Genomic DNA, 22,123 nt, shown 5'->3' with positions numbered 1-22,123 from the left:
AGATTGCAAAAGCGAGACATATTATTATTCTGGACATGGCCGGTGGGTTTCTCCAAATCCATATTCATCCTAATTCTAGGAAGTATACAGCATTGATTACCCTCGATGAACAATTTGGATAATAAGTTGTTGTTTTCTTCGAATTCTTTTGTGCCTTTGTTCGATCCATTCGATGTCCTTTATTTGCATAACATAAGTGCGTGCGCGTTTAATGTTTCTTCCGGAAGTCATTTTCGGGACGGCGATACTATGCTGACCCCGTCGAAAATGGGGATTCTTATAGTTTCGGACAACCCTAATAATTGTGCAGCTCATACTTGTCTAAATATTCTAATATTTATGTTCTTCCTTGCTACAATTTTGTAAACCATCAAAGCGTTTAGTACAGAAATCCTCAGGAGTAGTCGCGTGCCAAGTCTTCTGTAGCATTTGACCCTCTCATTGATGAAAGGAGTAACTCTTTACGATCAGTGAATATTACGCGTCCGACTTAGATTTTGTGAGTACGTTCATCTATCATCCCGTCGACCGCGGATTCGTTATTGAACCTAGGATCATTGTCATTAGTTTCTCGAGTACCTAACTACCGCGGTTACTTGTCCGGTTCTATAATAATCGTATTTGCACTAGTCAATGTCTTCTCTATTGCATAACGACAACGTGTAACCCAAACGAAGATTCGTTTCACGCCCCTAACCCTAATTCTAATGTCCGCTCCGACAAATATTAAAATATTAAATTTTAATCATTACAAAAATAATAAAATTTATAATATTAAAAAATTATATTTAAAACCCAACTATTGTATTCTTTTAATATTTATTATTTTCCTAATTATTATACTATTAATTATAACAAAAATTTTTTATATTAAAAATAAAAACTTACGAGCAAAAAAATGAATAAAATAATTTCATCAATTTATAAAATTCATATATTAAATTTACCTATTGTTACGCCACGAGGCTTACCACAGGCTGTATTTTCTAACCGTCGCTCGCGGTCCTACAACATCGCAGACGGATCGTCGCGGCTGCCCGGCAAACAAACATTGTAGTGGCAAGCGCATGGTTCATTAAGGGGTCGCCTTCCAGAAAAGACGAAAATAATCGAAGGGCGTGCAGTTCCTTCTGACGAGTCAAGCGTGACACTTCGACAAATCTGACGAGCAAACGAATTTATCTAGAGATCAAAGTCGAGCCAAAATTCTGTAACATCTTCATCATATTATTGTAAAATATATTGTTCTATGTTAACCTGTTAATACAGTGTTACATTCAGTAAACCACCTCTGTTATCCTAAACGAAACAGGGGAACGACTATTTCGCGGCGTCGATTAACATGATCGTAGCGAGAATTTACGCCTCTCGCTGACGCGTTCTCCTAGCGACCGCGTCTCTCCGCGAACGGTCGTAACACCTATATCATTTTTTAATTTACCTACAACAATTAATATTAATTACTTATGAAATTTTGGATCAATACTTGGAATATTTTTAATAATTCAAATTATCTCAGGATTATTTTTATCAATAAATTACTGTCCAAATATCAATATTGCATTTAATAGAATTTCAAATATTATAAAAGATATAAACTCAGGATGATTAATTCGATTAATTCATATAAACGGAGCATCATTTTATTTTTTCATTATATATTGTAAAAGCGTCGACCAAAACAATGATATACTCCTTCGAGTCGCTTTTACCGCTCAATTTGCCCGTTATATCCATGTGTACCGTATGCCAGGGTATACTGGTCTTAGGTATGGGATGTAGTTCAGCTTGTACTTTACCTGAACTAGCCTTCGAAACTCGACAAGCATGACAGTTCTCAACGAATTTGCGAACATACTCCGCCATTCCTTCGAACCAGTAACAGTCGCACAGTTTCTCAAGCGTTTTATCCCAACCTAAGTGCATAACTGTTGCAAATGGTTAATAACAGATCATCTAAAACCTCTGGGGACAATGGACAAGCAGAGAGTTCTACCTTTTCTCTGTATTTTACCGGGTACCGGGCCGTAATTCATACTCCAAGTCTACGGGATTTCGCGAGACAAAATTTACGTGGGCCATTCGTTTACCCTCCCGGTACAGAATGTCAAAAGTAAAAGTTTGTAAGTAAGCCCACCACCTGTAAACCCTGTCATTTAAATTTACCTTACTACTGGATGCCTTCAAAGGATTACAATCGGAGACGACAAGAAATTCTCGTCCGTGGGGATAATGACGGAAATGCTTGACGGCGTTCACAACTGCTAACGTTTCTAGTTCGTAAGAATGATACCTAGATTCCGCAGGGCTACTTCTTATACTGTAATATTCTATTACTCTATTTTTTACCTTTAATCTTGTGCATTAAAATAACCTCATATCCATCCGAACTAGCGTCGATATGAAGTTCTATCGGATGGTTCGGGTCAAATACCGTTAACACCGGCGCGTCGGTCAGGGCGGAAATTACCTTTCGCCTTATTTTTTCATGCCTATCTGTTCAAGTCATGTTTTTATTATCGGAAGTAAGCGCATACAAGGGTTTCATTACCCGTGAAAATTTAGGGACGAATTTTCGGAAATAAAAGGCTAAACCTATGAACTGTCTGAGCTGTGTGACCGTCGTTGACGCAGGTAAAGAACTCAAGGCGTGCGTTTTACCCGGATTGGGACGAACTTCTCCTTCGTAAATTACATATTCCAAATAGAGTACCGATGTCTTTAGAAAAGAATATTTTGAAAAGTTAAAGGAGAATCCGGCTTTTACAAGGGTATCTAGTACGGTGTGCAATACTTTTAGAGCTTGATCTATCGAGTCGGCAATAATTAGGGGATCATCCAAATAGACGACAACGTAAGAATGGCACGTTGGCTGTTATACGTGTTTTCAAAGGAATCTCAAGAATGATCTCTCGTTTCGTTTGTTCGCAACCTCGAAATCAGCAGCCGCTGCTGAATGGAATGAAGGAAAGTGTAGTACAGATCACTCAGACCAAATGATTTCTTATGTGAACGCAATTAAAAAGGGTCAAATGCTACAGAAGACTTGGCACGCGACTACTCCTGAGGATTTCTGTACTAAACGCTTTGATGGTTTACAAAATTGTAGCAAGGAAGAACATAAATATTAGAATATTTAGACAAGTATGAGCTGCACAATTATTAGGGTTGTCCGAAACTATAAGAATCCCCATTTTCGACGGGGTCAGCATAGTATCGCCGTCCCGAAAATGACTTCCGGAAGAAACATTAAACGCGCACGCACTTATGTTATGCAAATAAAGGACATCGAATGGATCGAACAAAGGCACAAAAGAATTCGAAGAAAACAACAACTTATTATCCAAATTGTTCATCGAGGGTAATCAATGCTGTATACTTCCTAGAATTAGGATGAATATGGATTTGGAGAAACCCACCGGATATGTACAGAATAATAATATGTCTCGCTTTTGCAATCTCGAGACTCGATCCGCAATAAGGGGTAAAGGATACCGATCCGCGACCGTATTTTTATTTAGTCCTCGAAAATCTACCAATCATCTATCTGAACCATCGTTCGTCTTCACGAATAACATAGGGCTCGCGAACGGTGAATTACTAGGCTTTATGATTTTTGGCTGTAATTAAGTCGCTTGTTCTATCACGTACTACTCTGCGCTCGCGAAGTCTGTTCGGACTCCTTGTACGGCGATGTTAGGATCAATTAATTGTACTTCTAACTGTCCTGTATTTTTTTTGTACGAGTACGTAGGGAACCCGTAACGGATGAATCTCTGAATTTTCGAAAAGAAAGATTAATCGACTTTTATCACTACCACGTACCTCATTGTCAACTTCATCGACGTCGATCTCGTTTTCAGCGGTTTTATTACGGGCATGAATTATTTTTGTTTTACACATAGCGAGGCTAGTTTGTGTAATATTACGTCAAGATCTTGGCTTAAAATTTGACGAGCAATCGCGATATCGTATTTTTAAATAACTATCAGCGAGGACATGAAAAATTTATCTCTAATCGCCGACACCTGCAACGGACAAGATTTGGGCGATACGTTTAGTACCAATATTTCTTATTCCTCGCATTACTAATATATCAATCGTTCTTTTGCCAGAAATTCTCAAGACTACGGATTCTTTGATTAGCGAACACTCGGCTCCGAAATCGGGGTAAAATGGAAGCGACTCACCCGGATGGCTTGATCTACCAGTTGGCGCCTCCACTACGTAGAAGTCGATTCGACACTCGGTATTGAAATTATATTCAGGGCACTGCTTTGTAAAGGATTTTCCCCCATAATCAGATTGGTAGCTGCGACGCAGCGGAGTCGAAAAATTGTTAGGTTCCACACTCGATTTTTTGCACCAGCGACGGAATTAACTCGCGCACGATGGTCGTAAGGGTAATTGACGTTGCTGCTAATTGGTCAATCTCCATATCGGTGGATAGAAAAAGATGCTAGCCGCCCTCGAGGGAAAGTTGTTAGTGGGAGACGCCGCTCGTTGAAAAATATGTCTCCCCTATCTTCCCGTAGTTGGGACAAAGACTGTTTGTCTGTTTGAAGGACTTTAGTTAACTAAACCTTAAGATTTATAACGGGCCCTCGGGCTAGCCGAACATGTACTGCGGAGACGCATCGACATCTGGCAATCATCTTACTCGAAGAATAGGGTCTGCGTGTGGCGAGCCACGGGACAGAAACCGTTGGAATGTTTACTGTCGCGTGTCGCCACGAATATTTCTTTTAAGGAGAGCTATAGAATTATTCCATACCTTTGCTAGGCAAAGCGTTCATTCCGTGACCGCGGCTACGTTCGGCGACTGACTGTCGCCTCGAGCCCAAGCTCATTATCACAACTCTCGAACAATTACAATCGGATTGAATAACTACAATTGTTCAATTACAGCTATAGTAGACTCTAGGTTACAATGTTGCGGGATTATCCAAAATTCCAAAGGCTCCAGTGTTCTTTCATCTCCGACATATATAAGTTTAATGAAATTATTTGTTTATATATTAAGATATTTATTGTTATAAAAATAATATATAAAATTAAATATAATATTTGTTTTAAAGGTAATATAAAAGTATTTAAATAAAAATAATTTAAAATTAAAATTAAATTAATTCTTAGATTTATAAATATAAAGAAGAATACAATTATAAGAGTTTTCATTAATAGTAATAAATTTAATATATTAAAATTATTTGACTAGTTATATTAATATTTTTAAATTTTTAATTTACAAAATTAATGTTTTTATTAAACTATATAACTAAAAATATTAATTTAACAAAAAATAGTTTAAATTAAAATAATAATTTTGGGAATTATAGATATTTTTATAAAATTTTTTTAAAATTTAATATTAAATTAAGTAATTTAATTTTTTTTAAGTTGATTAATATTAAATTTATTTTAGAATTTGTTATTGTGAATTTCATTTTATTAATTTTAATTATTTTATTAAACAATAATATTTATTTTTTATGTACTCAATGTACTGTACGTATTAATTTCAATTCAGAGTATCCTGCTATTATTATTAATTGGATATAGTGCACTGCTATATAATATTGATAGTTCAAGAAAAGTATTAAAGCAGTGAAAATTATAGAGTTGTAAGAAAGAGGACGACAGAAGCAGGACAAAATCGCAACAGACGGACATTGCAAAAATGTCTTTTGCTCCGCCTCCAAGGGTTTGCACCCCCTCATCTGTTTTCAATATTTCCTAAGGAATTATATCTAGCTTTATACCCCAGCAAATTTTATGACCGCATGAAAACATACTTCTTAGTTTCCTACTTTCTTTCATACTGCCCCATTCCTATTTTCGTAGTTAATAAGTTAAAACTATTATTCTCAATGTACTGTACGTATTAATTTCAATTCAGAGTATCCTGCTATTATTATTAATTGGATATAGAACGCTGCTATATAATATTGATAGTTCAAGAAAAGTATTAAAGCAGTGAAAATTATAGATTTGTAAGAAAGAGGACGACAGAAGCAGGACAGAATCGCAACAGACGGACATTGCAAAAATGTCTTTTGCTCCGCCTCCAAGGGTTTGCACCCCTCCAAATGTTTTCAAAATTTCCTAAAGAATTATACCTGGCTTTATAGCCGAGTAAATTTTATGACCGCATGAAAACATACTACTTAGTTTCCTACTTTCTTTCATACTTCCCCATTCCTATTTTCGTAGTTAATAAGTTGAAACTAATTTGTATTCAATGTATCTCAAATATTATTTATAAAAAATGAGAAAATTAAATATATAAAATATAATGATGTATATAATATATTTAAATTAGTATATGGGTATTCAATTATTTGTTTTCCTAATCAAGTAAGTATAATAAAAATATTAATAAATGATCATTAAAAAATTTTATTTATAAAATATAATTTATTATTTTTTAAATTATTTAAATTAATTAATGGAATTAAATATAAAATAAAAATTGATATAAAAGGTATAATTACTCCTCCTAGTTTATTTGGAATTGTTCGTAGAATCGAATATGCAAATAAAAAATATCATTCAGGTTTAATATGAATTGGTGTAATTATTGGATTTGCTATTTTAAAATTATCTGGATCACCTAAGATGTAAGGTATTTGTAAGTTAATTAATATAAATAAAATAAAATTAAATAAAATATGTAAATTTATAATGAAAAAATAAAATGATGCTCCGTTTATATGAATTAATCGAATTAATCATCCTGAGTTTATATCTTTTATAATATTTGAAATTCTATTAAATGCAATATTGATATTTGGACAGTAATTTATTGATAAAAATAATCCTGAGATAATTTGAATTATTAAAAATATTCCAAGTATTGATCCAAAATTTCATAAGTAATTAATATTAATTGTTGTAGGTAAATTAATAAATGATATAGGTGTTACGACCGTTCGCGGAGAGACGCGGTCGCTAGGAGAACGCGTCAGCGAGAGGCGTAAATTCTCGCTACGATCATGTTAATCGACGCCGCCAAATAGTCGTTCCCCTGTTTCGTTTAGGATAACAGAGGTGGTTTAATGAATGTAACACTGTATTAACAGGTTAACATAGAACAATATGTCGGAGAGGGAAGGATAGCGGGACTTTCCGTCGGGAATGCTGGGAAAAACCTTCCATCACCATGGTCAAGATTTTAATGTTTAAGCCATAAAAATAAGGAAAGCAACTTTTAATGTTCCAACCTGGCGTTACGACGATGGGTTCAGGTTTAAGGTGACATAACGGGTCACCAGACGTAGCCATGGTCACGGGAGGGCCGCGTACCTGACAGAGGTACGGAATGATTTTATGACTCTCCTTAAAAACAAGGATTGACCCGAGAAGCGGGGACAGGAGTATATAAGGGTAGGTTCGTCTGGATTCAGGGAGTTTTTAGTTAGTGAGTCGTTGAGCGAATTGCCGAGTAAGTCACGCTGATACTGGTCATCCCGTGGACCGTGGATTCGTTATCGAACTTGGATTCGTTGTCACCATCATATCGGACATCCTATTGCCGTTACTCATAGCCTCTTGTAGTGCCCAAATTCGCACTGATAAACACTAACCACATCCGCGATGGTAAAGTAAGTAAAGGTTCATAGAACGCCCCAAAGTGCCAACCTGACTCCGACATATATATATGTCGGGTTTACATTGGAATTAGGGTTAGGGGTGTGAAACGAATCTTCGTTTGGGTTACACGTTGTCGTTATGCAATAGAGAAGACATTGACTAGTGCGAATACGATTATTATAGAATCGGACAAGTAACCGCGGTAGTTAGGTACTCGAGAAACTAATGACAATGATCCTAGGTTCAGTAACGAATCCGCGGTCGACGGGATGATAGATGAACGTACTCACAAAATCTAAGTCGGATGCGTGATATTCACTGGTCGTAAAGGGTTACTCCTTTCATCAGTGAGATCGCGAGCGAGAATGCCTTTCCCGTCCCGATGATGCCACAGAGGAAAACTATAATGGGGTGTGTCTAAGGACACGAGATCATCGGATTCGTCGAGAAAAGCCTTCGTTCAGAAAGTAAGGGAAATTGGCGTTGCTGCTAATTGGTCAATCTCCATATCGGTGGTTAGAAAAAGATGCTAGCCGCCCTCGAGGGAAAGTTGCTAGTGGGAGACGCCGCTCGTTGAAAAATATGTCTCCCCTATCTTCCCGTAGTTGGGACAAAGACTGTTTGTCTGTTTGAAGGACTTTAGTTAACTAAACCTTAAGATTTATAATGGGCCCTCGGGCTAGCCGAACATGTACTGCGGAGACGCATCGACATCTGGCAATCATCTTACTCGAAGAATAGGGTCTGCGTGTGGCGAGCCACGGGACAGAAACCGTTGGAATGTTTACTGTCGCGTGTCGCCACGAATATTTCTTTTAAGGAGAGCTATAGAGTTACTCCATACCTTTGTTAGACAAAGCGTTCATCCCGTGACCGCGGCTACGTTCGGCGACTGACTGCCGCCTCGAGCCCAAGCTCATTATCACAACTCTCGAACAATTACAATCGGATTGAATAACTACAATTGTTCAATTACAGACTCCGGTGTTCTTTCATCTCCGACATATATATATGTATAAGATTTATAAAATGAATGCTCGGTAAAATGTCTGTGATAAATAATTCCAATTAAAATGGAAAAATTTTTAATTGCATTGCTTCGACTATACATATACATATACTTAATGTGACTTACTTTGCATGAGAAAAATTCTGTTTGTCAATTCGATATCGAGAGCTGATAATGCTAACATATGATGAAACGATAACAGAAGAATCCGAATATTCAGAACTTTTCACGATATATGTTAAATAATATTATGAAATAAATTAAATAATTACCCCGCATTGCTTCCAGCGTACGTGTTCACGATTCTCGGCGAAACCGAATATGGCAGCAGGAAATCAACCAATCACAATGTTTATTCGACCAATCGCGGGGAGACGTAGTCGCTAGGAGAGACGTCAACGGGAGTCGTAAATTCCCGTTACGATTATAACAATCGACACCACGACTTGATCGATCCCCTGATTTCCGGTGAGATAATAGGGGTGATTGAGTTTGTATAACACTGTGATTCACTGAATTATAAATTATATATTTCCAACACTTAGATTACACTGATGAGCATAGATAGAGAGATAATCACTTATCGCACGAAGATAAGGTAGATATGTACGTTAGAGCAGGGCTCTTGTAATTGGATTCAATGTATTAGTGGACGTAGCACTATAAGATATTTAGGAGAGGAAATGTAGGCTCGACAATACCGAGACCGACTCTCGCGTTATGCTTAGACTGCACGATGGGCATTAGCGGTAGACTTAGTAGTTGACTTTTCCAACGATGTAGAAGAAGTGAAGTTGAGTGACGATGTTGTGTCGGAGGAAAGCTAAGGGTGGGTGTGTCTAGCGCACGGGACCATCGGATCTGTTGGTGACGATTTTAGTTAGAAGAGTGAGGGAAATAGTCTTCGTTTTTAATTGGTTAAACGAAGGGTCTTAACCGCCCTCGAGAGAAAGTGGTTAGTGGGAGGAAAGTTGCAGCATACGTGAGAAAAACTAACTTTCCCTTGTCACGCCGTGGTAGACAAGAGTCTTTAGAAATTCTTCGGAAACAGACGTTTGTTTGGTTTGAAGGGCCTCTACTAGGAAATTCCTGAGATTTATGGAAGATACTTAAGGCTATTGAGGGTACGCCGTACGGAAGAGCGGACATCTGGTGTCCGTCTGGCCCGCGGTGTGTGACCTGGGCCAGGCAGAGGGTCGCCCGGCGTAACACACAACTTCGAAAGAAAGTAAAGCGCGGGAAGAAATCGCGGCATCCAGCTTCCTGCGAATCTATTCTTGATCTCGATGTAAGCAGTAATCTTTCGATAATCGTTTTGCAAAATGGCGTGCCTTAAACGAAGTGTATAGTAAAATTCGTATTTGAGAGACGCATAAATAAACGATATCAGGCTATTTCCCGCGAGAAATTCACGTTCGGTTGCAACATAACATGTCACGTATGTATTTTCGTCGAAAACTGATTTCGAGGGACGTGTATATGTACGTATCAAGTTACTTGGCGAAAGTTCAACGACAGACTGTGACTTTAAAACAGTAAGTATGTAAGCCTATGTTTGTTGTCCGAGAATTGGAAGAATCTGTCATGTTTTGTTTACGTCGGCTGTAATGGAGTGGTGTTTTTGTCTTGTGGTAACTGAATATCTCAAACAACAAACTCGAGATTTCAATCGATCTTCGAAAAGAAGTCATACCCATTGGCCTTGGGTGAGTTGTGATTTCATTAACTTTTTAATTCATAATTGATAACATAAGGTTATTGTAAGACCGATGAAAATATGGATAGCAACCAATTGCAATTGAATATCTGGCCTGTCTTGCACTATTGAAATTTTGCAAGTCACTAAAGTTACCAGCATTAATATGTTCCCTTGCACAAGTTTGACGATAAAACAAATTAAATTTTACTAATTGCAAGTTATTTGATTATTCTATTTAACGAAAAATTATAAAATCATAAAATAGAATTCTATATAACCTGTAAATCGTAACTTGTCAATCTACTAGTACATATATTATAAATTGGTAAACTTTTGTGTGTGGGGGAGGGGGTGCTAGATGTAACACTGATGCGACATTTTGAAAAAATATTTAATTATAATCATGAAAGGCGTTATTGAAATATTGAATTTTTATTAATGTTCCTTGCAACTTCGAGTTTGCGTACTATATTTAAAATGTACATAAGATATAAAGTATATTGACAAGTAACAGTCACAAAATTGTTTCAAATGAGGATAATCATCCTAATATCAACTTATCAATTGTGATCTGATAAACAAGAATTCAAAATACAGTTAAACTGTGTTCTACATACAATAATCTTTTTCGGATGAGATTTAAATATATGAACATATTGTGATATTTTGTCCATAATAACATGAATAATATAAAGTTTCGTATTACATATACTCTATTTTTTAATATATTCTGCATATCTCATTTTATGACAACAGACAAGCAAACTATATTCCCATTATAAGCTTCGCTCTAATTTCGCATCGTTTCACCTGAATATATCGTGAAATTTCATCCCGTCAAAATTTTGCGTCAATCTTTTTTATCTTAAAGGATTAAAGACAGTTGCAAAACGCCACGGTGTTTCGGGGTTTGTTTAAATTTCCGCCAAATGAAAAAGAAGTTTCGCGAAAAATGGTAGTTACTAACGGCACGTCTGGTTACAATTTTCGTTTACAATACTTTTGGCGAGTAAATATGACGTACTGGGTCGATACTAAGTAGTCGGTTGTCCCTGAAATTTGAACTGTTGAGAACGAGGTAATAACAGGGTGACTGGTTTGTTGCTGTGTAACGTATACACGTTTCTGAATAGTTTTCTACTTTAAATGAAATTAACTGCTACCCGACGGAGTTTCGACGTAGCGATAAACACGTCACTGAAAAAAGCGACGAATGGGAATGGAAAATACGTAAAGATTTTTTTGACAAAATAAAGAATCATTTTGTCAGATTTCAAGAAGAGTTTGGGTAAATTCAATTTATGCTCTTTGCTACTTGACTTATGTTTATAACACTAAAAGTTATCTTTACAAGCAGCGAAGTGATTTAGTTTCATCCGTAGTTCGGTTGCTTCCAATTTTTTCATTTTCACATTGCGTATTACAATATTGATGTTAAAATATTATTATAGAAAAACATGTTAGCAACTTAATTTTCTATTTGTTCTTTTCTCTGTTTTCCTTATTCTGTTTTTGGATTTGTGGTAGATGATTTAAATAATGACGTGACGAGTTGATACTTGATATTGTCAAATATATTTAAAATTATTCCAAATACAGAATTAATCGCACGGGAGACAAAGATTTTGTAACGAATCCTAGCGGCTGCCATTTGTCGTTCACGCGCTGTTGCCGATACCGGATGCGCTAATGTCACGTAAAATAACAAAATAAAAAAAGAAATTTGAAGTGAAAAATAAAAAAAAGAAACTTTATTTTTTTTCTAACAACAATTCACTTTACAATCCACTTCCAAACTCTAGGCGTGACTTTCCAAGACTGAAGCTCTTATGATTTGACTTTCGATCGAATCCGATTACTTTCTTTTGTCATCCCTCAACATCCCCACCATGCATTTGCATTTGCTAGGCGTCCGCGACCGTTGCCACGTGCTCTTTTTTCTAGAACCTTCGGCGGAAGGACCGTTGGGATGTTGATGGTTCATTAGACACTTCAGCGATATTGCCGCCGATTGTCGCCGAGTGCCGCCACATCTTTATCTCCATCGTCAGTCCATCGGATTTGAAGTATGCCGGTCGTGACACTAACATTGTGGCGTCAGAGACGACGCGTTTTGACTCGCGAAAGGCGTTTTCGGTTTGCTTCGACCACTCGATTCGCCGCGAACAGCTCGTACGTATCTTTGTTCGCGGATCCGCGTAGTTTGTTGCACGGGTATACGTTTATATTGACACCGGTGTTCACGAGGAAAGAGATCCTTGGTGCCCTGTCCGTCACGAAAATGCGACGGGATACTAAAGCCATCGCCACATGCCGCGTTTACGGACGGCTGGTCTCGTTTCACTGGGTCCAGTTTCAAGGGGCCCGGCACTTCCTTGCGCGGTCTCGAAAGGTCTCGTGGTAATAGCAGAGACCAGACATCTGCGGTCTGTCCTTCGAACTTGATATCAATCTTGCCTTCCGTATGTAGAATAACGATGTGAGGTGGATAGTGGGTGAAGAAAGAAATACTCTTGATGTTCAACAAAAAAGTTAATTAAATTATTAACAATCAACAGTCAACAATTTATGATCAACAATTAACGACTAACGATTAACTGTCAACAACAATTAACGATTAACGATGAACGATCAAAAACAATTAATGATTAACGATGAACAACAATTAACGATTAACGATTAACTATCAAGAGTCAATAATTACGTATCTCTAATTGCGTTTGCTTCGCTATGACGCTTATCACATAACCTATAAAAAAAAAAAAAAAAAATTATTGTACACTATAAAGCAAGAGGTTAAATCTTTAATCTGTTAAGAATTAAATTTTTTATTGTAACTGCGAAAATTATAAAAGTACCAAGCGAAGCAAGTACGGAATATATGCGGAATATGAATCGCTCAACGAACCAAAGAGCGGCTCAGTGACAAAATTAGTAAAGTTAAGACCACAAATATTACAACATTATATTCTACCACAAAATAATTCTCTATACAAAAAAGGTACACAACGAATCGATTTTTCACAACGATAAGAGTCAACAGAACCAATCAAGACCAGGCGAGACTCTCATAAGACAACGATATCAGAGGGATCAAATCAGCGACTTCAATCTATGTTACAGAGTATAGTTATCAAGAAAAATTGCTCTTTTCATGAAAAGTATGGTAATGATACTCTTATAATACATTGTATATCTGGCAGTCGGGTGTGCCCGTGGCCATCGGAAATGTAAAGACGACGCTTTTAGAAAGTGATAGCGCCATCGCGTTTTAAAAACGCGTTAGAAGAAGGTCGGTTTCGCTATCCAAGGCGAATCGAAAAGTGTGCGTGTTGCGAGAATCAGAGTTGATCGAGACGTCGAAGCATAGAGCCGTTAGAATTGAGTTGCGAGTGTTGTCGAGTGTTAGAGTTGCTAGTGAGAGAGAGAGAGAGAGAGAGAGAGAGAGAGAGTTACCAAATAGTTGTCAAGTTATTTGTTGTAAATACGAGCGTTGCATTTAGTTTTCCTGTTAATCAAACATCGTTTCTCTGTCTAACTAATATCTGTATTTTCAATCCATTATTAATATATTCCGATATTACAAGTGGGGGCTCGTCCGGGATTGAATAAGACAGAGAAACGATACGATTTAACGGAGCTATTTCTGCGGGAGTAGAAAAGAATAGAATAAAATGGCAAACGTTGAAGACGAACGATTGTCGGGTGAAGAGGATTTGACGCTGGAGGAGCTGAGGAGTAAGCTCGCACAGATGAATCTGCCTATATCCGGTGCGAGATCAGTGCTGGTTGCCAGGTTGAACAGAGCGTGCAAACCTGGTCGATCTACTCCTAAGGATTCGAAGCGTGGCGAAGAACCAACAAACCAGCGAGATCTAAGAAGCAAGCAGAGAGCCGAACGCAGTCAAGAGGGAGAGGAAGACCTCGAGAAGCTGAGGACGAAAGAGCTGAGAGCGCGTCTCGTTAGCTTGGGGTTGAAGGTAACGGGAAGAAAATCCGAACTACGCGCGCGGCTACAGGCGGCCCTAGAAGGGGACGATGTATCGTCGGAAGAAGAGAGCTCCGACGAAAGTGAAGGCGAGGACGATAAACAAGGCGCGCGAGAATACAGGAGAGGCACGCGAGCGGTGTATCAGGACCGCGATGAGTAGCAGCAGAAGGTATGCGTCGGTTCGATGTTGAGTCTTAAAGACGTGGAAGACTCATTAGAGAAATTCAGCGGGGATGATCTGCTGAGGGTAAATCAGTGGGTGGAAGACTTCGAGGAAATGGCAGAAGTGTGGGGTTGGTCAGACGCCCACATGGTGGCCTATGCTAAGAAATTACTCGCAGGCTCCGCTCAGGCCTTCGTACGACAAAAACGATGCGCGAAGTCCTGGGCAAAGCTAAAAAAGGCGTTGAGGAATGAGTTTGAAAATGTAGTAAGCGACCAACAGATACATGGCGAGTTATCCCATAGAAAGAAGAAAGCAGATGAGAGTCTGCAACAATATATGTATCACATGTGCGGGATTGCAAAACAAGGAAGGGTTGATACGCAATCCTTGATAGACTACATTATTCAAGGCATTCCCGACGAGGTCGCGAACAAGACTGTGCTATACGGAGCCAGGAATATCGAGCAATTAAAAGAGCGTTTCAGGCGCTACGAAGCGATAAAAAGAGATATGGAGATGAGGACGAAATTTGAGGAGCCGAAGAGTAACAGGGTAAAGCCGGTGGCGAAGCTGTCCGAAACCGAGAGGAACGAGGAACCCGGTCGATCTGGAGATGCGAGGAAGACGCGATGCTACAATTGCTTCAAATGTAGGGAGTACGGACACATCGCATCAAGTTGCGACAATTTGGGTGAGCCCTCAAAAAAAGTTTACAGCGTGTTTCGGTCGTTAAAAACAAGGCGTGGTAAGGATGTTAAGATGGAAAATTTCGAATTGAGCGCGTTGATAGACACCGGTAGTGAGCTGACTCTAATGCGAGCAGATCAGCATGTGAAAATCGGAGCGCCCAGATTAAGTCGGGAAATCGTTGGATTTCGCGGTGTCGGTTCCGGAAGGAATTTTACGCTCGGGAAATGTTCGACGAACATTATTATAGACAATGAGTCGTACTGTATAACCATACACGTAGTTCCAGACACAGTGATGCAACATTCGCTTATTATTGGCGCAGACTTTTTGGACACTGTTGAAATAAGTATAAAAGGGGGAGAATCTTTTATTAGTAGAATAAAGGACGAAAATCCCGATGAGTGTCCGGAAGTCCTCAAGATAGATGTAGAGACACAGGCGAGTGAGATAGATTTGTCACACGTTAAGGACATGCAACATAGGCTAAAAAGAGATTTGAAGAGAACCAAAGCATTGCTAAGAGACGCTCAAACGATGCTGGAGAGATCGAAAGGTGACTCGACGGGTAAAGCAGCTTTACGACAGCTGAAGAACCAGTTAGAAGATGCAGAATGCGCTAGAGCAGTTGCAGTTAAAGCGAAACAGGCACTGGAGCAAGAACCGAATGAGACGCTGGCTTCGTTGCAGGAAGTACTGCGGCAACGTTCCGAAGCAGAAGATCGTGTTAATGTAGCTAGTCGCGAACGAACTGAGCTACTGTCGCAATTGGAAGAAAATAAAGAAGAGTTAGCAGAAGTTTTGAAGAAGTATCGGGCAGCTGTGCAGCAAGTGTCGGAGGAACGGAGAATAGTGGCAAGACACGTGGTGATTGGTAAAGTGGACCAAGAGATGGTGTCCTCGTCGGATTCTTGCGGCCAGCAGGAGGACTTAGCGAACATCACGAGGAGGAAGAATCTGGCTAAGGATGTTGTTGATGATATTTGCGAATTTACTGAGAAGGATAGCGTTGCGGGTGCGAGGGTTGTTTCAAGTTTTCGGATAGACTCGAAGAGAGTGAATGCAAGGCGAACGAAAAGACAAGGGAAGTCGCACGTGCGGAATCCCTCCAATAATATCGATATACAGAGGATGTGGATGACGAGGACGACGATGGGATTGTCGAGGACACGATGAACGTGAAGACCTTCGAAAAAGAAGAGATCATAGTCTCGGTAGATGGTAAGTTGTTAACGTCTTCCATGTACGAACCGAGCCTACGAAAATGTCACGATGCTGCCACGACGATCAAAGCCCCTGACAAGAGTGAAATGGGTAAACAAACAACGGAGAGGAAGATAGAGGAAGAGCGAAAGAGGAGCAGTAGCATCGAGGACGAACAGGCCGCGGTGTTCCAAGAGGAACGAGATCAGCTGCGTGCGGACGCAAAGAGACGGATTGAGGAGATCCAAATCCGAAACAAGCGGGCGTATAACAGGAGACGCAAGAAGGCGACAGCATACAGGACGGGAGATCTAGTGGCAATCGAGAGGATGCAGAGGGGTCCCGGGCTAAAGCTGCATCCGAAGTTTCTTGGACCGTATCGGGTGATAAAAGTCCTGCGAAATGACCGATACATAGTGCAGCGAGAGGGGGAGCACGAAGGGCCACGTACAACTTCCACGGCAGCCGATCACATGAAATGGTGGAATGCTGACGATAGTGATGTAAGTGCGAGCGGCGCTGATGAGCACATCTGAGGGCAGATGTGATTGTCAGGAAAGGCCGATTGTAATATCGTAGAATAGCTTTGATTGGAGATCGGCTGAAAATAGAAAAACCGTGTACGTCGTGTTTCTGTGGTTCGTTTACATTTAAGAGTGCCTACGTGACTAAAGGCACGTAGTTGGTAGTTCTTACATAGGTATGAGGGAAACAATAGACAACGTTAGAAGAAGGACGGTTTCGCTATTCAAGGCGAATCGAAAAGTGTGCGTGTTGCGAGAATCAGAGTTGATCGAGACGTCGAAGCATAGAGTCGTTAGAATTGAGTTGCGAGTGTTGTCGAGTGTTAGAGTTGCTAGTGAGAGAGAGAGAGAGAGAGAGAGAGAGAGAGAGAGAGAGTTACCAAATAGTTGTCAAGTTATTTGTTGTAAATACGAGCGTTGCATTTAGTTTTCCTGTTAATCAAACATCGTTTCTCTGTCTAACTAATATCTGTATTTTCAATCCATTATTAATAAATTATAATTAATCGAACAAAATTACACCTTTAATATATTCCGATATTACATTACCGTGATGTAATATTTATCATGCTTATTTTGTACGTAAAACGAATCGTTGGAATATTCCCGAAGCTAACGAAGCATTTCCCAAAAGTTAAACCGAAGAGATTAACGCGAATAGTTAAGTGAAATTTTTCCATTAACTTGCTGACCAACCGGCAAATAAAAAATCATAAAAATTGTTTCAATGTGTTGAGGTCACGCATAACTTCTTTTTTCATTGACGATTACCAAACAGGTAATTTTCGAAATTGTACGAAGGCCGCGTGACCAGATCGTATTGGAATTTGAAGTGCATGGAAAAAGACAACTCGAAGTACAAACCTTGAGCTGTACTACTCGAAGTACAAACGTGAACTAATGGATGCAGAAAAGCAATTAACGCCAAACATCCGAACAGCATCTTGGAGCCCGTCATTGTTCTGAAATAAAAGAAGTGACGAATTAAAAAGACGCAGGACTAATAATAATAAAGGAAACTTAGTTCGTATTATAAATTGAATTTACATCAGAAAAGAAGCACGATCAAGCGAAACAGATCGTAGAAATGACAAATATCATCGATATACGTTTCAGTGTAATTTCACTTTTGAAAATTATTTAGTTTAATACGATCGTATTCATCGCTCCGAAACTTTCATTGTGCTGCAATTTGTGCTGCGTCTTTTTAATTTCTCTATCTTTCTGTGTTTTCGGAAAAATTACTTGAAAGATTAAGAATTGCTTGCCTTATTTTATTTTCGATTAGTTAGGATTTGATTATTCCAGGTAAGGTTTATTATTTATAACAGGTTTTATCACTTGTTTATTATTTAGGAGTTTGTTATTTTAGGATTAGTACCTTTTAGGATTTCTTATCCTTCGAGTTTCTGTTTCAGATATCTAGGTCTATTTCAAGATGTTTTATTACATTAGGATTATTTATTCGATTAAGATAATTTAAGAGTTTCACAATGTACAAAGAAATAATCGCGTGAAATTTAGATTTATGCTTTAAACGTATTAAACACGCGGTAATTTCAATGTCTATAGCCTCGAACGTGTTCTGATTAGTTGTGTCATTGTCTGTGACATTGAAATCACAAAAATCCATTGCAAGTGTGCTGTCATGCAATGTGGATGTAATTGGGTTTTTTGGGGTTAGGTTGGGGTTAGGTTGTATCATCTGATTTGTACAGTACTATTTTAACGCAAGGACAGGAAAGTTATTATATATTTCCCGTCCATTATTTGAATCGTTGTGAAGTGTAACGAATTATATTCGATTCGAGGAGATGTTAATGAATTACCCATTTCATATGTAATTACATGGAAATAAAAATCATTGCAAAAGTAATTGATCTAATGACAACGGAATTTCCAATATTTTTTTGTTTCGTCACCTCTTTTTCGTAATATATCTTTTATAGGTACGTGATTTATTAATCGTTCGAATGGAAATAATTATTCGTATAATATTCAAACGATTCTAGCCATAAAATAAATTAAAACGATACCTGTCAATGATATGCAATCTGCGTATGACGTCAACCTCGATCTATGCTTATACAAGAAATTTTATCAATCAATGACTAGATATACAATAATCAAATATTATAAAATTTCCTGAAAACCTTTAGGTGTTAATATCTTTAATATTTGCAAGTTATTGTTTAGCGCTAATTAGTTAGAATGTAACAAGTGGTGTACCAGAATTGAGATAATTAAGCCACACGAACAATCTTATTTAGATCTTTTTAATTTTTTAATTCTCTTTTACTCTAACACTTCGTAAAATTAATCTTCATTAGCTACTACACTTCATAGAATAACAAGAGATAATTTTTCTTATATAACGTTTCATTCATAAAATCTATCATTAAAGTATATCTTCATAAAAATATCATTCCATACTAACGGTATATTTGGCGTCATACGAGATAACAGTTACCAGTGATGACATATGTAACTTTATAAAGATATCTCGTTTTATTATATATTAAAAGAATGTACTCATTGCTGCTATATTTCAGATGAAAAAAAGGAGGCAATGATTTTACAGTAAAATCGTTCGTTTACAACTGATTCATTTACATTTCATGATAATACTGTGCATTCTGAATATGCTATGATTTGGTTTAAAATAATAAATAGTCCATTCTTGCATACTATTGCTCCAGCTTTACTTGTATTTTCGATATTGGTATAAATAGAAAGACAATTAATGTCGTTCGAGTCTATTTTCGGATCATTTATATTACGTTTAATCCATATAGTTATCATATGAGACATAGTATCGTAAAATTTGGAAGAATAAAACGTTCGTACAGGAAGTACATTTTATAAGAACTCCAACAAATCTGCGTGTGCACCTAAAATACAAACTGATAGTGATAGTGATTGTTCATAAGTTTATATACATTATCTAATGTCAATCGAAGGTATCAATTCTTTTTCTCCATAAGAGTACTTTTTCATTTATATGTGTTCAAAAATACATGTGTTCAACCGTGAAGCATATGTCACCTACAACGAAAAAGAGTTTTCCTATACTTAATATTTCCTTTATATACCTATGAAAGTCTATTCTTCGCGTAGTATGAAATTATGAATAAATCTGGAATATTGTTCAATCTGAAAAGAAAAATAACTTATTGACATCATTCATTGATACGAGATTCAGAATGTTTGTTTTGTCTTGCAGAAAAAGAAGGCAGCCCTCCCTTTCTTTTAATGTGAAATAGAAAGCGAAAATTTGAAAACAGATTTTTTGGAAATTTACTTGCAAATATCGTTTTCAATATCGTGATTTTCTTCCCAATGGTACTGTACTTTCAAATTTTCCAGTATCCCTCTAAAAACAAAAAGTCGAACCTCATTATTGTTAACGTAGGCATTACAAGGAAGCGAAGTATTAGAAAGCAGCTCCTTTTTATTATGGATTTCTCTATAATCATGTAAATAAGAAATTCCGGAAATTTTTTCCTCAAGAATTTAATTCTTGTGTTTTGATTGATAATTATTACACTGCATACTAACTTTTCGCATACTGTTCGCGTCTAACAGTTTCCTAATAATAACTACTTCAAAATTACATATGTTCTTGCACGAATTCAAAAGTACGTATGATACAATTACAATTGATTCTAAAATAATAATTATTTAAAGATATTAAGATACTAATTAAACGTTTCACTGTATTTCAAAATCTGGAACAACAAATTTTTATTTATAAAAAATGAAACTGTCTTTATATATTCTTTGTCATGATGCTATTTCTTATTACCGTGTCGACATTTTTTAAAATTCATTTTGTTATCTCTACGCAATAGGAAAATTCATATACTGCTTAATATTTTTTGCATATTATCCATCCACCGCATGATATCTTCTGAAAAATCAAAATATTAATGTTATATTATTACAATGCTTCTTAAATATCAATTTTTGACAAATTTGAAATCCAATATATTTTGCACAATTATTATTTATCAAAAAATTCCAAGTTAGTAACTTTCTTTTCAAATGGCAAATAACATATACTTTGACTTACCTGTAAGTTTTTGTTCCTAATCATCATTTCCTCTTATAGAACATCATTATTGTTCTTATAATTACTACCAGTGTCATAGATATTGTAGTGGCTACAACTGAATTAATAGAAAATGATAAATAACTGTGTATAACACTAACACATAATTGTGTATAACAATGACAGATAACTTTTACTTACATATCTGTCGATAAGGGATTACTTACTGTGATATCCTGTTGATGTTTCTTAAGGCACTTGATTAGGTGCGATACGGTATCATTCCTTATGGTATACTGTAGATAAGTATTTTAGAAAATAACAAGAATAAATCTAAATTATTCAGAGGTTCCAGTTTCGGCTTAGACATAAATACAGGACCATTTGCAAAGAAGAAAGGGTGCGTTTCTACAGCCTCGTTATAGTAACCATGAATACCAATCTCTGAATTACTGGTTACTAAACATAAATATCCTATAAAATTTAATATATTTCTTTAATTTTTAATACATACATGAGTTAGTAGTTCTAAATTATGAATCATCCTACCTGTGATATTACGCTTTTCCTTATAATATCATCACTCGAGTGAACAACATTAAGATCATGTAAACCATGTCATCCTATCTTACTGTGAAGATACTTAGTTATGTTATCTAACATTATAAAAATATCATCAAATTCAAGTCCTTTTATTCACATCACATGGCCACGACGATCTGGTTCTTCGTTATATAATGTTCTAAAATTTGTCGTATATATAGGATGTACAAACCGTGATATCAAGGTATCAGTTCTTCCTTCCCAAGGGACAGTTTCATTAAAATTCTGATAGAATTAAAAATTAATTATTAATATTCTAACAATCATATATGTTAAATACGTTATAGTCAACGATATATACCTGAGCGAATGTAGGGGTGATTCCTTGATAATTATAAATGTCATCAGCCCACATCATTGTGCCACTTCTTTGTACTCCAGCCTCTAGATTAACAGCCTAAACAAACATACGAAATTTTATAGAAGCTGTACAAAATATAGTATATATGCGCAATATTGAAGCGTTCAAGGGGATATAAAGGTAATGTACATCACATACACGTGTACTCTCATGCAACAAAATACAATTAGATTTAATAGTATAAGCTCTTTTATTCATCATAATAGATTGGAAATTTAAGTGTCTTACGAGGGTGA

General features: G+C 37.1%; 2 protein-coding genes and 2 long non-coding RNA genes across 4 annotated transcripts in view; all 4 read right to left on the bottom strand.

The window, feature by feature from the left end:
- Positions 1-22,123, bottom strand: part of LOC126876382 (omega-amidase NIT2-A-like) — a 398,341-nt gene that overhangs the window by 364,703 nt on the left and 11,515 nt on the right. The gene's annotated exons all lie outside the window — the stretch shown is intronic.
- Positions 4,404-19,780, bottom strand: LOC126876393 (uncharacterized). Its single transcript, XR_007694169.1, has 4 exons — positions 18,909-19,780; positions 17,737-17,834; positions 8,438-12,813; positions 4,404-4,774 (listed from the first exon to the last, which is right to left on the bottom strand). It is a non-coding gene; the product is annotated as an uncharacterized LOC126876393 (long non-coding RNA).
- On the bottom strand, positions 19,789-21,077 carry LOC126876399 (uncharacterized). The gene is made up of 3 exons (XR_007694175.1): positions 20,945-21,077; positions 20,174-20,782; positions 19,789-20,025 (listed from the first exon to the last, which is right to left on the bottom strand). It is a non-coding gene; the product is annotated as an uncharacterized LOC126876399 (long non-coding RNA).
- Positions 21,526-22,123, bottom strand: part of LOC126876373 (venom serine protease Bi-VSP-like) — a 60,601-nt gene continuing 60,003 nt past the window's right edge. Inside the window, exons 8-9 of the mRNA XM_050639230.1 lie at positions 21,828-21,923; positions 21,526-21,751 (exon numbers count right to left, since the gene is read on the bottom strand). The gene's annotated coding sequence lies outside the window, so the exon portion shown is untranslated. The remainder of the gene's footprint in view (positions 21,752-21,827; positions 21,924-22,123) is intronic.

The sequence above is a fragment of the Bombus huntii genome, unplaced genomic scaffold (assembly GCF_024542735.1).
Source record: "Bombus huntii isolate Logan2020A unplaced genomic scaffold, iyBomHunt1.1 ctg00000073.1, whole genome shotgun sequence".
Taxonomy (NCBI): Eukaryota; Metazoa; Arthropoda; class Insecta; order Hymenoptera; family Apidae; genus Bombus; species Bombus huntii.
The sequence above is the reverse complement of the archived record's forward strand: the minus strand, read 5'-3'. Positions and strand labels throughout refer to the sequence as shown.